An 18699-nucleotide genomic window follows, 5' to 3' on the forward strand; every position below is an offset into this window, starting at 1 on the left:
ACTTTGTGGTCTTTTAGATATAAAGCAAAGGTTTCACGTGCCTTACCACCCTCAGTCTGCGGGCATCGTGGAGCGGATGAACCGGACCATAAAAACACGACTTTCTAAAGCACTACTGGAGAAAGGTTCCTCATGGGTAACCTCTCTGCCAGCCGTGCTAATGGGAATCCGAGCTACCGAGGCTACTAGTACCGGTATCACCCCATTTGAACTAATGACCGGACGCAAAATGCCCCTATGCCTACCCAATGAACCCCTAGTGTCAGAACCAGTGAAGAACGCCATCGCCAGAGACCTGTTTCTCCAACAGGTACAACTAAACCTGAAGGAGTTATTGCCTCATGCAGCGATACGGCTACACAGACCGTATCTACAGGGGGAAACGCCAATGCCCTCTGTAGGAGAGCTAGTGATGGTGAAAATCTTCCGTCGGGCCGGCCCCTGGGATGCAAACTGGGAAGGACCCTATCAGGTCCTTGAAGTAATGGGTGACACCATGCTAAAGGTGCAAAGGCCGATGACGACCAAGAAAAAGTCACGTAGGCGACAGGGAGTTTTATGGATCCATATCGACCAGGCCAAAGCCACCCGAGCCTCCCCAACTCAATAACATGAACCCTCACAGAGTTGGGTGACCGGGGGGAGGGGGGGGTGTTTTGGTGGGGTCGAAGGTGGATCCATGAAGCTAATTACATTCACATTGAATTAACAGATCACGGGAGGGAGACTCACCAAGGTTACGACTAGCCTGAAAAGATATAGAAATCCTCTGAACATGGCATATCCCGAACTTGTGGTACTGGTGGTAAGCATGATGATGGCAGGTTCAACCTCTTTGGGGGAGGGCCTGGGAGTTAATATAGATATGGCTGACATATCTATGAATAAACCCGGCCTTTTAATGGTGGAATGTTTGGAGGGCAAAATCCTGACACCATACGAGAACTTTTCATTTACACCAGGACAGTGGTATCTGTATGGTTTCCAGAGGGAGAGTTTTGCCCAAGGTGTAATTCAACATTATACCCCTGTGGAGAATGTGTCTGCCATACAACATGATTTACATGCACTCTGCCTCAAAGAATTCAGACATTTTCGGGACTCTGACCCTACTCCTATGAGATCCTTAAGATGGGTGTCTAAGGACCCTCACTTACATCCTTACAAACAAGTGGAAGCCAACACTACCACAGTGTTGTGTACCAAGGAGGGGGTTCTGAGTCCCGAGGATGTCACGGGTGCAGAGTATAGTGGCTGGTATATCCTTAAAGCTACCTTCATAAGGAGGGATAGCCAAGATGGGCTGAGGGTAAGGACATATTTTGACAGACCCATTCCGGTAAAGGGCACCCTAAAAGCTTATTGTATGTTAAGAGATTCCCAGATGATTATCACTAGGGAATCCAGTTATGTTCAAGGACATGTGTCCACAGATTACATACGAACCAGTATAGTGATGCTAAAGTTAAACTGCAGTAACTCTGGCCAGGCCTTATGGAATGACCAGAGTGGTCCGGTAAAACTGGAAGGCTTTTACCGAGCCACCGTTTTAAAAGTACGGACAGATGCCAAGGATCCCAGGTATGCTCAGTTAAAGGGATCTCCATCCATACGGTCCTTTATGATCACCATCATGAGAGACAATTGTGTTCAGGAGGTGACTGGATATTATTTCGTCACCTATGCCCACTGGGAACAAGATACCCAGATGGTAACCTTGGACACTAATCCCTGGAGTTGGGATTTAGTGTGCAATGGGGTGGATACCCCTACAGTGGATGTATGGATGGACGGTACCCCTATGAATGAGGAATACCGGGGTAGGTATGTGTCTTCCGATTGGAAAGACCCCAGTGGCAGGGATATTAACTTTGACATCAATATAGATGGTTCGTTTAGATGGCCTTTTTGCGAGGCAGTAGATGAAGGGTGCTGGACATTTACACAATGGGCCTATCTGTCTAAATCCAAACCCGTAGGAAAACTAGTGCTACAGGTTGGAGAAAATGACCAATGGTATCCGTTCAGAGGTAGAGGGCAAGTTTGTGTAACGGTGGTAAGGATCCCCTATGAAGCGACAGGTCTACAACCTGTAAAAATGCATTTAGACTCTTGCAACGCCCCTATCCATCAATTGGCAGATCCTATAGCTCCTCAACTGTCCTCCCCATGGAAGATCATCACGGGGACAAAATTCGTCCTATTTACTTGGAGAATTTCTGTAGATGACTTCCGAGTCGACCAGTGGGATCACAGATGTGGGGAGTTTGTGAGGAACCAAATTGACATGATAAGAGGTTGGATAGAGGCAGGGCAAGAGGTAAGAAAAGACGATCTCATACATAGAAATCACCGGGGAAGAAGAGATCTGATAGCCATGGGACTAGGCGGAGGTGCATTGGGAGTGGGCGCCCTGAACACTATGGATATGGAAGTCCTGAGAGGTAAACTTGGGGATGTTGCGCGACACGCCGGAGAAGGATTCGAGACCCAGCTTGATGTAAACCACGTCTTAGAGGGTTTGCAGCATTCGCACATAGATGCCACTACCTCCCTATCTTCTGCTTTACGAGAGAAGTTTAGAAGGTTAGTTGTGGGTCTCTTGGAAGAACAGGATAGAGCTCAGCTCGCTCTGGCGTGTACGCAGGTCCAGAGTGAACTCTCAGGCAACCTTAAACATATTGTATCATCATTGTACGGCGGCCACTTCCCATTTAACCTCCGCCAACGGGTAAGTCCTCTTATATCTCCTTTTGCAGCCAATCACACCAACTGGTGGGTAGTCCAGTGGCACGGCTGTAGGAATCTCACTTGCACTGCTTCATCATTGGCTCCTGTATCTGGCCATCTTAGACAGGGTTACAGTGCAATTAACTTAGGGATTGTCATAAATAACCAGACGGTGCTTCATCCACAGCTCCCCCCGGGCGTTCTAACCTATGAAAGAGGCCATCCTTATCTGTTAGACACAGAGGGATGTTGGAAGAAAGAGGATGCTATCCTCTGTCAAGGTAGTCAGGATCGGGTGTTAAGACACCAATGTTGGAGCACCGAGGGGTCCTGTGAGATGAAGGCCAGCCCAATACCCTCCTCCCTTAAATACTTGGGACAGGGGTATTGGTGCTGGTACCAAAGGCAAAACATGTCTTATACAATCTATGGAACTAACTGCACTGAGAGAGGAGAGCTCCTCCCTGGAGCGTATTGCACCCTTAGTCCCGTCCTAGGTTTAGATGTCGCAGAGTTACAAGGAAGGACACCAATCACCCCGGAGAAGAGACTCGACATCCGCCCTGACGTACCCGTGAGACTCCAGAAGATCCCTCTTGGCTTTGGGATAGAACTCAAACATCTCCTGCTAGACTTCAGCCAAGAAGACGAAATAATTAAGAATCTTCGAGAAACAGAGAAACAGGCCACCATCCAACTGATGCACGACAAGAATAAAATAACGGCAATCACAACTGCGTTGGACAAAGACTCCAAGATCTCCTGGTGGGAAAGTCTGTTCGGCTACAGTCCAAAGGCAACATCCTTCTTCAACCTATTGATTCATCCGGTGATAGTTCTTCTGGTTCTGGTAATCATCATGTACACGGGACTGTGTCTAATCTACAGGAGGGTCAAGAGACTTGCGGACCAACTAAACCAGAACCAGACAGAACTTCACGAAGTTAATCGTAGGAGGCTCAGGACTTAGCTCCAACAAAGTCCTGGAGCCAGAGATCGCATGGACATACTGTTTCCTATGAGGGTCGGGATGAAAAATCCAAAAGCCATCCTGTGACCTCATAGTATTGTGTGTGGGGGTGGGTGTATATAAATATTGTGTTGTAGTAGGTTTTTCCTATGAGGGTTCAGGGTGAACATCCAAAGCCATCCTGTGACCTCATAGCATTATGTACATGTATATCACGTATTGTAGTAGATTTTCGTAAGAAGGATAGGGGTATAATCATAGGCCACCCTGTGACCTCATCATATTGTGTATAGATTTACATTGATTATTTGTATATATGTGTCCTCATGTACCCATGGACACTCTAGGTGTAGATGTGCGACAGCCATACTACAATATGGCTGGACGCACACTTGCATCCTATAAGTCGTTTCCCCAAGGACACAAAGGTCTGTTAACTACCAGTGTCTTGGGAGGTATAGAGAGTAGGCCAAGGCATGAGTCTCTATGGGTACTCACTGAATTGAATTGGGCTGTATTGGGAGGGATATGACATGTTCGTGTGAGTGGGGTAGAGTAGATTCCCTAGGGTCAGGCCCCTCATCTACTAAAGTATTTGCCGCTTCAATATCGACAATGGTGACTTTTTGTAGGGGTTGGATTGAATGATGGTAGTGCGGGGTTCTTTCCCGCAGGTAGAATTTAGGTACTATGACATCACCTCCCCCCCCCAGAAAATCTGACCTGCCTTGTAAAAACCTATGTATCTGTCCATGGGAGAACCTCTCTAACAACTCAGTCTTCAATTAAGATGAAAATCATACTGGTGTTAAAAGGTACGGCCGTCCATACCCCATAAGGAGGTGCTACATGAATTACCGGCACTAACATTGGGGGTAACGGACGCCAGAAGAACAACACTGGCCAAGAGAGAGACGGCAAGGGTGAAGCCATTCCGGAGTCAGAAATAGACTACATAGGGAGTGGCTGACACCTGAGGAACATAATGTAAGATGCCGAGGAAGTTATCCAAGGAAAAGACGGTGTATTCGGTGGACGGAGGCGTTGGTGAAGGGCAGGTCGGAGATGTTAGTCATGACAGGTGATGTCTAGGTACCTAAGGGTCATACTACTTCAGTCCTTCCTGAATTGTCACCTAGAGTGCGATTGAGAGGGGGTAAATACCTCCCAACCCTTCCCCCAAAATGTTTATTGTCGTATTCCCGACAACAGGGGGATTGTTGAAGGAAGTGTTATATTTAAATATATATGTATATATGCCCTGACATATATACATGTATATTGGCCCTTGACTGTGGGCCCGTCCAGGTGGGACCAGGGGATATACATGGAAATGTATGTAGGCCTCCTTGACAGGCATACATCTCTATGTATATATGTATATATATATGTATGGATGGGCTTATTGTCACGTGTGGGTGTATGCATATTTGTGGATGTGCCCCAAACATCCATGATTGTGCATATACTTATAATATAACTGTATATATGTATATATATGTGTATGGATGTGCCCCAAGCATCCATACACATATAGTATAGGAACCAGACGTGCCGCCCCCCCCCTCATGCATCCCTGCAGGGGATGAGAAGGTCTCCAGATGGCTGGACAATTATGTCCAGCCTCTGGTGACCTCAAAAGGCATGGGATCAATAGAGATCCGATGCCTTTTGGTATTTAACTATCCCCAACCGTTGGGGATAGTTAACATAACAGAGAGAGGAACAAACGTCCCTCCCTCTGTTATCTGCACACCTCCGGCGCGATAATTATCGCACCGCATGGTATGCAGATGCGCTACAGGCGGAGGATCAAAGGAACCCTCCGCCTGGAAGCGCGCTCCGGGATGCGCGGGCCGGCGCGGTGACGTCATATCACCGCGCCGGCCCACGTGTTCTGGCCGGCGGCGCGCACGTGCACGTCCGGACGTGCTGCCTCGGGAGCGAGCGCCGCCAAACTTAAATAGTCAGGCGGCGCTACGCTGAGGCACTTCTGTACAGAGCCCCAGCCGGAGAGGATCATCCCTGGACGAACGAGCAACCCCTGGACAACGAGCATTATACCTAAGTACCCCTCTGATACCCCCCTATTACTATATACCCCATTACTCTCACTCCTTATATACCCCACTACGCTCACCCTCACTGTATACCCCATTACTCTCACTCCCTATATACCCCACTATATACCCCACTACTCTCACTCCCTATATACCCCACTACTCTATATACCCCACTACTCTCACTCCCTATATACCCCACTATATACCCCCCTACTATATACCCCACTACTCTCACTCACTATAAACCCTACCCTATATACCCCTGGTATATACCCCTGGTAACCTTACCCTATATACCCCTGGTAACCCTAACCCTACCCTATATACCCCTGGTAACCCTACCCTATATACCCCTGGTACCCTACCCTATATACCCCTGGTAACCCTAACCTATATACCCCTGGTACCCTACCCCTTATTACCCCTGATAATCCAACACCCCTAGTAATCCCTTCCCTGATTTACCCTAATCACCTCCCGCGGTATATTTATGCTTTATGGTTGGCTTACACTCTAGTAAGACCACCGTCAACCTTCGTCTACCCCATAGGGATAGTTTATAGTACTAGGTGGGTGGGCTGTTAATATTGAATGTGTGTATCGTATAGTTAGTTTGTGGGTGGAATTGGGACTGTGTAGTGTAGTTGAGTACTGTATATCTAGTGCTGTATTGTAAATGTATTGCGTAGTGTATTGTTAATAAATACTGTTATATTTGTATCCGTCGGTAACGTGTAGTTATTGGCGATAGTTAGTTAGTAAGGCGCATGCAGCTAGTGTAGCGATCAGTGTAAGGCATAGTGAAGGTATTGTTATTATTATATAAAGGTATAAATAGGCGGAGTTATCAATAGACGGCTCCTCCTATTTATGAATATTAAGTATCAATATTTGCATAAATATTGGTGAGTAATATTCCCCCTTTACACAGTAAAATGGCTCACTTTATACCACTAACAAGTCTGCCTAACGCTAAGACTCTTGTGCAGATTTTTGTGGATAATATTGTTAAATTGCACGGTATTCCTTCGGATGTTGTCTCTGATAGGGGCACACAGTTTGTCTCCAGGTTTTGGAGGGCGTTCTGCTCTCGACTTGGCATTCAACTTTCTTTCTCGCCGGCTTTTCATCCACAGTCGAATGGTCAGACGGAGCGTACCAATCAAAACCTGAAGACCTACTTGAGGTGCTTTGTGGCTGAGAATCAGGAGGACTGGTCCTCATTCTTGTCCTTAGCTGAATTTGCATTGAATAACCGTAGGCAGGAGTCCACAGGTAAGTCGCCATTTTTTGGCGCATACGGTTTCCATCCTCAGTTTGGTACCTTTTCTGGGTCTGGTTCCTCTGGGATGCCAGAGGAGGAGAGATTCTCTTCTGCCTTATCCTCTATCTGGCGGGGGATTCAAGAGAATTTGGAGAGGATGGGTGAGAGGTATAAACAAATGGCTGACAGGAGACGTGTGACTGGTCCGGACCTGTGTGTGGGTGATCTGGTGTGGTTGTCCACTAGGAATATCAAGTTGAGAGTGCCATCTTGGAAATTGGGTCCAAGATTTGTTGGTCCGTATAAGATTTCTGCTGTGATCAATCCTGTGGCATTTCGACTTGATCTGCCGCAAACTTGGAGGATCCACGATGTCTTCCACAAGTCTTTACTAAAAAAATATGTTAAACCGGTGGTACCATCGCCATTGCCTCCTCCTCCTGTTCTAGTCGAGGGAAACTTGGAGTTCGAGATCTCCAGGATTCTCGACTCGAGAGTTCTGCGGGGTTCCCTCCAGTACCTGTTCAAGAAAATGAGATTGTGTTCCTTGATTTGAAAATAAAGAAGACAGAAAGTGGTCACTTAGTGACAGAGGTCTTTAGAAAGCCAACGTCAACAAATAGTTATCTGCATTGGAACAGCTGGCACCCCACCTCTTTGAAGAAGGGAATTCCCGTAGGCCAGTATCTGAGTGCACGCCGTGGACAACTCTTTCAGAGATTCAGGAAGAGAGGGTATCCAAAATAATCCCCTAAAAAATGCATATAACAGAGCCAAATAAAGTTGAGAAGATCTTCTAAAAGAAACCCCCCCCCCCAAAAAAAAAATGTCATCAGATGTATAGGTACCTATGATGGGTACAACAGAGAAATATATGGAATTCTAAGGAAATACTGGCATATAATAAAATCAGACAGAGATTTTAACATGGTACTTACCCCGAAACCATCAGTAACATATAGAAGGGGCACTAACCTTAAAGATCAGTTGGTGCATAGCCATCTAACGGAGAAGGGGGCAAATTCTGGAAGAACAGCTGAAAGATATCGAGGATCATCGCCATGTGGAGAGTGCTCTTTCTGTAGGTATGTCCCCCGCATAAAAAAGTACATCAATCCTACGGACAAAAAGGAGTACAAAATAAAACAACTTATTACATGTAAAACGCAGGGGGTGGTGTATTTGGCCTCTTGCCCATGCCCTAAACTATATGTGGGGAAAACTGTACAAGAGTTAAAACACCGCATCTCAGGGCATATTAGTACCTTTGAAACAGGAAAAGATACATCAATTGCCAGGCACATTAAATATTTCCATAACAATAGGAGCTCTGTTCTACGATTCTGGGGCATAGAGAAAATATCCTTGGGACCAAGAGGGGGAAACTTGGACAAAAAATTGTTAGAGTGAGGCTCGCTGGATTCATAGACTGGACACAATGAGCCCACAAGGCCTTAATGAAGGTTTTTCCTTCACAGCTTTTATTTAGATAACTGGAAGGTACACCCCAAGAAATAAACTAGTATTACTATTATGAAAGAATTAGAAAAGAAAAAAATACAACTTACTTGGAAGAAGAAGGACAGTAACCCTCAATTCATTCAGCCTTATATAATTGCATCTTTGACTCTAAATATAAGAATAAAAAGAGAGAATAATAGTGAATCGTCATACATATATAGAATAAAATAAACATAAACAAAAAACATGTGAATTGAAGTAATCCCCAGAGCATCAGACCATTCAAATATAGGAGACTATGCATATACAGGAAAATATATAAATAAAAAGTAGGATTTTGACCTCAATACAAGTATATACTGAGGAGGAAATGGAACCCGGTTATAAGATCTTCCTGTAATGCAATAGTAGTAGATAAAATGCAGAAATGAAGACACAACATAACATCAAGACATGGTGCCAGGATTTTTAGACGCATGTGCGGTTTTTCCACGTACATATGTCATGTCACTTCAATATCAGAAGAACCATGTAGTTTACAAACTTGTGAAGCTTGCTAACAGGCACGGTGACACCGTGGAGATGATAATTGAGGTACTAGCACAAGCGCTGTACGAACCGCATTTGAATATCCAAGTATGGATGAGTGGGTGGCCAAACCAGGAGAGTTGGGTATTCACTGGAGTCGCGGAATCTATAAGAGTAGGAGCATGCGCCGTAATTATCTGAAGCATGAGAATCTAAGTGCAGACGCAGGCGCTGTATTGATTTACTCTTAAGAAGGGCTCCTCTGTTTTTTTTGAGACTCTACGCACGCGTAGTAGATACCTTGCAAATAGATCATGCGCCGATACATCTGGGAGATGACAATGGAAATAATAGCAGCATGCGATGGATGAATTCATACTTAGAATTCTAAGTCCGGCCGCATGCATAGCACAATAAGGAGAAATGATTACATTCAACCTGGACCAATCTCTAAGTCTTTAAGCATGCGCCGAAAAACATACAATCTGGACAATTTCCTAAGTTCCCAAGCATGCGCTGTAAGACCTAGGAGAGAAAACCTAAGTCCAGGCGCATGCGCTGTATCTCTACTTCTTCCTGGTTTGAACAAATCACAAATTTCTCGGGCATGTACCGAAGGACCTATGAAATAAACTCCAAGTATAAGCGCAAGCGCCGTACTGCCATACCTCCAAATAGAAACCTCAAAGTTCTCACGCGTGCGCATTGTTCTGCTTGCAAACGAATGATGCGATGAAATAAAAAAATCTAAGTCAAGGCGCATGCGCCATTCCGTCACTGTCACGGGGTTCCGAAGGTGCACTCGGTCCCCCATTGCCCGCAGAACTGTTGCTTAGCTTTTGGAATGAGGTTCTGTGTTTGACCTCATTCCCAGGGCGGCTTTACTAGCTGGGTGGCTCCCTGCTCCTAGTCTGCCTTGAGCGCCGAGCTGATCACTCGGTGCTCGACTGGTTGGTCTGTCGGTCATGTGACGCTGGCCACGTCACATGACCCTCACTCCCCACTATAAATACAGGCAGCCTGCTGGCTACAGGTTGCCTGTTAATTTCTAGGTTCCTGGCTATTTGTTGGACTACTGAATATTTACCTGATCCTGTTCCCTGACGATCCTCTGCCTGCTCCTCCTGTACTGCGCATACATCCTGGTATTGTGACTGGCTCCCACCTGACTACTCTCTTAGGACTTCTCTTGTACTTCGCTACTCTCCTGGTATTTGACTCCGGCTTCTCCTGACCATTCTTTGCTTTATCCGTTGTACTGCGTAGCTCTCTTGGTTCTGACCCGGTCCGTTCATGTTCCGTATTTTGTCTTGTCTGTCTTCCCTGCACATATCGTAAGTTAGGGACTGCCTTCCAGTTGTCCCCTGTCATCAGGACTCGTGAGGCAAGTAGGCAGGGCCAGGGGTGAGGGTGGAGCGCAGTGCTCACTACCCTTCCCCCTGTGTGTGTGTGGACGTGACCGTTACAGTCACACTCCCGACTAAAAATCCAAAGTCCTCACGCATGCGCAGTGCCTGTTCTGTGAGCGCAAGATGCGATGATATGACGAAAACACATGATGAAGGTGTTTGATTGGGTTACTGGACTGTCATGTAAATGCTTAGCAGCGATTGGCTGTAGAATATCTAACGACCCACCTAGAGTGGTTAAAAGAGCTCAGTTGAAAAGCATTCTTGTTGATAGTAGCTCCATTCCCTGAAGAAGCCACATTCAGTGGTGAAACATGTTGGGGGAGCTTTTGTCTCAGATTTTAGATTAGGTGCATGCAGGACTAAGTGTCACGGCGAGGAGTGACTGAAGACTCACCTGCGCCCTGACAAAGTGGCGGAGAGTCGCGTTTAAGAGACATAGACATGTAAAGCAAATGATCTAGCATGAGATCTACCTAGGCGAACAAAAGTTTGACGCTAAATGAAAAGTACAAGGAGGATGGACGAATGTTAAGGAGGCAGTATATATGGGTGAAGTAACCCCTTTCTCTGCCACTGGAGTCCAACTGCAACTACAATTTTAAAGTTTTCCTTTTTTTCTCCCGCTTCATATTATTTTTAATAAATAAAATAAACGTTACGTTCTAAATTGACCTAAAACGGGAGTCTACTAGTCTAGGAAACTAGGCTATTTGAACTATATAATTTGAATATCCCGGGTCCAAAGGGTCCTTGAAATATTACATGTGAGCTAATCAACCCCTGGTGGTTCAACATAATTAAACTGAGCAATCAGATTTGCCAGACCTCCTTCCCCTGCTCCCCGGATCTAGCTTTGCTATCCCTAGGAATAGGGGGAGTAAGCCCATTTAAGTGCTCACTCTTCTCTCTCTTAGTAGCTGCAGCCAGACTACTCCTACCGACTCATTGGTTGTCTTCCGAAGTCCCTAGTACTAAACACTGGATTAACAAGGTAGACCAGATTCATAGACTGGAGGAGATCTCACACTGGGAGTCATGCACCAGACCCACTTTCCTTCAGATCTGGTCCCCTTGGAGAGCTTATAGAAACTTCTCCTATCTCTCATCTCTCACCGTTCACGGACCAGTGCCCTAAACCTAGGATCTCCCTACTCTAACTATTCTTTACCTCACACTATATGAATTTTGTCTCAGTACCACTGTCATACTGTTAATTCAATTAAGTGTTGTTGTTCACTTTTGCTTGTCACCTGTATTTTTGTGGCCTTTTAGGCCTTTTTCTACATTTCCAAATGCAATATGTACCTGTGTGTCACGGCTGAGGATGGGGAAAACCCTCAGCCGTGCGGTATCAGCAGATGGATGGTCAGTGCAAGGCCAGGACAGGAATCAGGGGACAGGTCACCTCCTATCAATCCCTAATTCTGACCCTGTCTCCTAGCCATATGAGCCGACCCTGATGGTGGGAGGGCTCATACTCCGGAACCTTGGAGTCCCTTCTAGCCCTCAGGGTGGCCCTAGACTAGGAGCAGGGTAAGGGCTCTTTCACACCTGCGTTCTTTTCTTCCGGCATAGAGCTCCGTCGTCGGGGCTCTATGCCGGAAGAATCCTGATCAGTTTTATCCTAATGCATTCTGAATGGAGTAAAAACCGTTCAGGATGCATCAGGATGTCTTCAGTTCCGGAACAGAACGTTTTTTGGCCGGAGAAAATACCACAACATGCTGCGCTTTTTGCTCCGGCCAAAAATCCTGAAGACTTGCTGCAAGGCCGGATCCGGAATTAATGCCCATTGAAAGGCATTGATCCGGATCCGGCCTTAAGCTAAACGTCGTTTCGGCACATTGCCGGATCCGACGTTTAGCTTTTTCTGAATGGTTACCATGGCTGCCGGGACGCTAAAGTCCTGGCAGCCATGGTAAAGTGTAGCGGGGAGCGGGGGAGCAGCATATTTACCGTCCGTGCGGCCCCGGGGCGCTCCAGAGTGACGTCAGGGCGCCCCAAGCGCATGGATCACGTGATCGCATAGCACGTCATCCATGCGCATGGGGCTCTCTGACGTCATTCTGGAGCGCCCCGGGAGCCGCACGGACTGTAAGTATACTGCTCCCCCGTTCCCCGCTCCTACTATGGCAACCAGGACTTATTAGCGTCCTTGCTGCCATAGTAACGGATCCGTCTTCAAATGCTTTCAGTACACTTGCGTTTTTCCGGATCCGGCGTGTAATTCCGGCAAGTGGAGTACATGCCGGATCCGGACAACGCAAGTGTGAAAGAGGCCTTAGACGACCTGTTCCTGCTAGATGTGGAGGAACAGGAGTCTCACTGGCCAAGCTACAAAGACAGGGGAACATAAACAGACATATGGCAATGACAGGTAAGTGAGACAATTACCACACTTACCTGCCACAGACACACAACCTGGAACCCAAGTACAAGTGCTGCTGTCCACAACAACACAAAGGACACAGCACACAACAGACATCACACGGGAACCCAGGAAACCATATGCTGCAATAACAAAAGACCAAACAAACATCTACTAAACACCATACATGAGCTTATGACCACAAGGGTGGCCCCCACTGGCAGATGGTATAACAGGATGCTGTCTCCAGCAAGCATGGCTGAAGAACCCCTCAGCTAACTGAAAACAGCAGAGGCTTTATAGCCCAAAGTAGCCACACCCACACTCAGACACACCAGGTGATCAAACACACAGAAGGGAGTTAACCCTTCCAACACAAGGCAAGGGAAGACGGCCACTTAAAGGGGAAGTACACACATAAACACACACTTCACCAGTTGCCGCGGGCAACGGCATGCGTGGCAACCATGTCCTGGGGATCAGCCATAGGGCTGAGACACTGCCACCACATGCACACAACACCACACGTTGCCATGGGCAACCAAGTGAAGGAAAGTGTCACAAAACACACCATAGGCCGTGACACTGTGACTGTTACTCTCAGGCTTTCCTCATGTAAAGTTTTCATATTATGTATTTGACATTGCTCAAACCTATGAAAATGAAAATCAATAAAAATTGTCAATTAAAAAAAAAAAAAAATTGTTATCCGCTTACCGTCTAATATACCTCCGGCCACATAATCACTGGTTCTTTTCTGTCAGGTGAATGACAAATTTTGGGGCCTGTACTCCACTAGCCTATAGTAAAATTGTTATGTACTGACCATCTAATATACCTCCAGCCACATAATCACTTGTTCTTTTCTGTCATGTGAATGCCTAATTTTTGGAGCCTATACTCCACTAGCCTACAGTAAAATTGTTATTCAGTGATGGCCTAATGTACCTCCAGCCACATAATCGCTTGTTCTTTTCTGTCAGGTGAATGCATAATTTTTTGGGCCTGTACTCCCGCGGCCTAAAATACATTTTTTCTAGGCTCCAGCAGGGCACATTTTTGAGAGTTTCCCTTTAAGATGCATAAAAATGGCCCCTGATTAAAATACATATTTTTTGTGGGAATTTTTGCCATTGATCCCCGTCGGGTATGTCACTGTCCATTTTGTGGGACTATTTGTGCACTTCTAGTAGGTATTTGATGGCTGCAAATATGACCTGAAGGTTTTTCAGGTTCGCCTGCCATTAAAGTGAATGGGGCCCACCACAAACACATGGTTCGCGAACATTTGATCGCGATGGTGCGTTGGCGAAAAGTCCAGGCCGATGTTCGTCCATCACTACTCCTCATCTTTTTAACCACCAACCTTTGCACCTAACTGTGCTGGCATCACGAACAACAGGGTCCCTGCCTCCAAGGCACCTAAAAACCCATTCCATCAAGGGTACCTCAACTACCATCTGGCTGGGAATCCCTAGACAATAGAGTGCGCTCCGAAGAAACTGGTGCTGTCCTTCCCATCACTGCACTCCGGCCCAGGGAGGCTCCGCTATTCGTGAGTAAAACTACGACTACCCCCATAGGCCCACCATACATCACATGTTGCACCTGCTCTCCTGTTCACTGCATACTCCCCTGTGTAAATTCGATGTCAGCCAGGGGCAGCTAATGCATGACACCTGCCATTTGGTCAGGCCCTTTGAGGAGGCCACATTATTTGTCAGTCACCAGGACTACAGGATGAACAATGTTATTGCACTGCTTCATGTCCTGGAACAGATGTTGGTAAATCTGGCTGGTCAGGGGACTGGAGACGTGGCACCTACATCTCACAGCCACATGAGTCCTGTGGGGGCTGAACTGGAGGAGGAGGACATCAGAGCACAAGCAATTTGTAGCAAAATGGGTGGTTTTTCTACAGAGGTGACAAGAGAGGTCAAACAGGCAGAGGAGCTACAGGGTGATGAGGAAGACGAGGCAGAGGACCCAGACACACAGTGTTAGTATGCACTGGAGATGGATGCAGGGAGTCCCTCCGAGTCACTTGCGCAAAAGGCCCGCTGCATGCTCAGTTGGTTGGGTAGTGACAGCTGAATTGTCACCATTCGGCAGAGGAATGACTTCTGGCTCTCCACCTTGTTGGACCCTCACTACAGGTCCAAAATGAGGGCCTTTTTTTTTACATCCACTGAAAGGGAGGACAAAATGTACTACTATAGAGACATCCTATGTAGTCAGTTGGCCGCTGCCTATCTGCACCATTGTCCATCCTCTCGCAGGTCTGACCGGGGGGCCCTCTGCGCTCACGTTCCACTGCAATGGCTGCTGAGGAGGGTGGGGTGGCAGGAGCAGTACCAGCTCCATCAGCAGCAGCCTGAGTGTAGAGTCGCTGATAAGCAACTTTCTTCACCCGCATAGTGAAGAAACTACTCACTAGCAGGTAGACATAGAGAAGAACCTGAACCAGGCATACTTGGACAGTACCCTGCCAGCCGTTATTCAAGATCCACTGAACTACTGGCAGTCAAACTGGATTTGTGGCTTCAACTGGCCAAGTTTGCCCTGGAAAAGCTGTCCTGCCCGGCCAGTAGTGTGGCATCAGTACATGTGTTTAGTGTGGCGGGGCACAAGAAGAACTTGCATCTCCACCCAAAATTTGGAGAGACTGACCTTTGTCAAGATGAATCAGGCGTGGATCAGACAGGATGCATCAGATTAGATCATCCATGGTGCCACACCAACACTTTGACAAAAGAGACCGGTTTCTTCTGGCTACCTGCCTCATCTACTATTCTGAAGCTGCCACCCACTTGATGCCATACATCTGATGGCAAGTGCTCCTTCTTTCACCCACCATCTTCAGCGGGTACTGGTATTGCCAAACACCTCCACACTATGTCACCTTGCCACTCTGTGGTCTCCTCATGCTGCTGCAACCTCCACACTATGTCACCTTGCCACTCTTTGGCCTCCTGATGCTGATGCCACCTTCACACTATGTCACCTTGCCACTCTGTGGCCTCCTGATGCTGCCTTCATCTCCAAACTATGTCACCTTGCCACTCTGTGGTCTCCTCATTCTGCTGCCACCTCCACACTATATCACCTTACCACTCTGTGGCCTCCTGATTCTGCTGTCACCTTCACACTATGTCACCTTTCCACTCTGTGGTCTTCTGATGCTGCTGCCACCTCCACACTCCGTCATTGCGCCACTCTGTAGCCTCCTGATGCTGCCGCCACCTCCACACTCTGTCATTGGGCCACTCTGTGGTCTCCTCATGCTGCTTCCACCTGACAACTATGTGATAGGGCCGCACTGTGGACTTCTCATGCTGTTCTCACCCTCCCCACTTCATGACTGGGCCACTATTTAGCCTTTTTTGCTTGGCTGTCATCATTTATTTGACCCTTCTTCTAATATGTCAGAAGGAATGAAAAATGAGACGCACAAAGGATCCTGTCTGTGTAGCAGCTGTAAGGCCGTTATGGTCCCATCAGAAATGGCTTGTGATTTGGTACCCAAAAGCAGGAGTTAGTAAAAAACACAGAAGACATGCAAATATTCCGTTCACATATCATCTCTGTTTTAGATCCACTCCTGTTTTTTTGGGCATTAGCAATACTGATGGATTACTGACCAAATGCTGACCGAGTGAAGGCAGATGCTCCACAGACAGGATATTTTTTTGGGGGATTATTGTTCTGACAAATCAGAGGAAGGGCAAAATAATCAGTGACATCAACACAAACTTACTGCTGACACCCTCTCCACTCTGACGGAGTGGCTCTACTTGTATAAGTGTTTATTAGAACAGGTTCTGTAGACATCTATGTGGAAACAGCTGACTACGGTGTAAAAGGAGTGCGCTTCTTCTTGACGCTAACATCGACCTGTAATGGCCCCGTCCGTTTTGGCCCCATGACTGCCCAATAAGTGAAGTGTGCAGTGATTCTAAGAGCGACGCCTGTCATCTGCATGTCATATGGACTCTCAGTATTATTTCACTACCAAAACAGACTCCCTATGTGTGTTACTGCAAGGCACTGTTTTCTACACCACTATAAAGGCTCTCTGCAGCCAGGAAATAGCAGTTTTTAATTTTATTCACTGCAAATAAATTCGGATCAAACTTAAAACAAAATTCAGCGAACCGGCGAATCAAATTTTAGAATGTTTTTTTTTTATCTCTAAAAATAGCATTAGCTTATATAATCAATATTTGCAGAGTGTTCTTGCATTGCATTTGGATTTTTTTTTATTTGTGCCTATCACTCTTCAGAACTCCCCCTCCATTATCCAATAAAACGCATGTCTGTCCTTCACCTGATAGCCAACCCATTGCCCTGCTACTTTGGCATTTAACCTGCTGTCTCATGGATAACTTCTTACTTTGACTACACTTCAGGACAAAATAGAAAATGAGGTCCATGTCTGGGAAAATAGTAGCTATGAGAACCCACCGAAAGAGACACAGATTGGTCATGTACCTATTTTAATAGCTAGTGAAAATGTGCAAACATGGAAGTCATATAATGGATTCATGAATATGGGATAAGTGTGCCAGGGAAGCAATAATGTCAAGTTCAAGTACAAACCTACTAGAACAAAACTAGAATAACATGGGTTAACAAAGGGAATCATTTTAATATTATTATTATTAATTATTATTATTATTATTATTATTAAGAAGAAGCTATTCTTAAAATGTTGAAATCAGTAAAATAGTACAATAAATAAGAATCTCTAAATCTGTTCAATTAAAGTTTGACTTTCAGTTGTAAATATTATGGGGACTCGCTCTGGTACACATGATTAGCGGACGCAGTATAGAGGCAACAACAAGTTCTTTGGATCAAACAGGTCAGTGACAAAACAAACAGTCATATTCAAACAAAAAGTCACCTTGCGGTGTTGGTGGTAATTCACACCATGCGGCAATCCTGCCTCAAAGAGTCCTTGCTAATAGTAGCACCAACTTGTTTTCACGCCAAACAGGTAGCAAGCCTTCATCCAGACACAAGGCTCCCAGATCCCAACACAGAGACTGTGTGCTGAGCCCAGCTGCCTATTTAAGGACAGCCAGGTGCTGCCAAAACCCAGACTGGCACTTAAACTCCGGTCCGGTATTTGACCTCACCTGGCTGGAAAGCAGCCCAGCCGCACAAGTTGGGAGGAAAATACCTGCCTTTGTAGACAAAACCCCTCGCTGTGTCACAATATCAAGAGAAGTTTTGCACTTTTCTGATTCTGCTGAACTATAAACTGTTATAAATTCATCAAAACTAATTTAAACACTTTATTCCCCTTAAAATACATTTAAGTTCACAAAGTCTGAAGCACAGTTAGTTCTCTGAAGGGATCATGTCTTTTTCTGTGAAAAGATGTCATGAACTGCAGCACAATCAAGGGCATGAGAAGCTGCCACTTTTTGAAACAGGAATGAAACCCCAGAGAGTTAGTAGACAGCAACCACAGCGTGGTCTATGTTACAAGTAGCCAGAAAAAAAAAAAGAAAGCCTGTGTATATGAATAATGTTATTCTAGCAAGCCTTCACATTCTGTCTGTGAACCGAGTGATATCTCACTGTGGTTGCAAATTCATCCTGAAAGTTCCAGTGCTTTCTGCTAATTACTGATAAAATATTTGTACAGTGGAAAATAAAATTAAAAAAACTATGACAGGTAGCAACAGCGTTCAAGATCCTACCTTTAATTGGATATTACTTATTTGATGTTTACGATTATTTCTATTGCATGCGTTCCCTAATTATATTCTTTTTATTTATTGTTTGTAATATGGAAACACACAAAACAAAGGGGAAACAGAAACATTTACCATGAATGTATAAAACAGATACAACTTCATTATGAAAAAAATGTTTTTAGAAGTGATAACAAA

Source organism: Bufo bufo, chromosome 2, assembly GCF_905171765.1.
Source record: "Bufo bufo chromosome 2, aBufBuf1.1, whole genome shotgun sequence".
Taxonomy (NCBI): domain Eukaryota; kingdom Metazoa; phylum Chordata; class Amphibia; order Anura; family Bufonidae; genus Bufo; species Bufo bufo.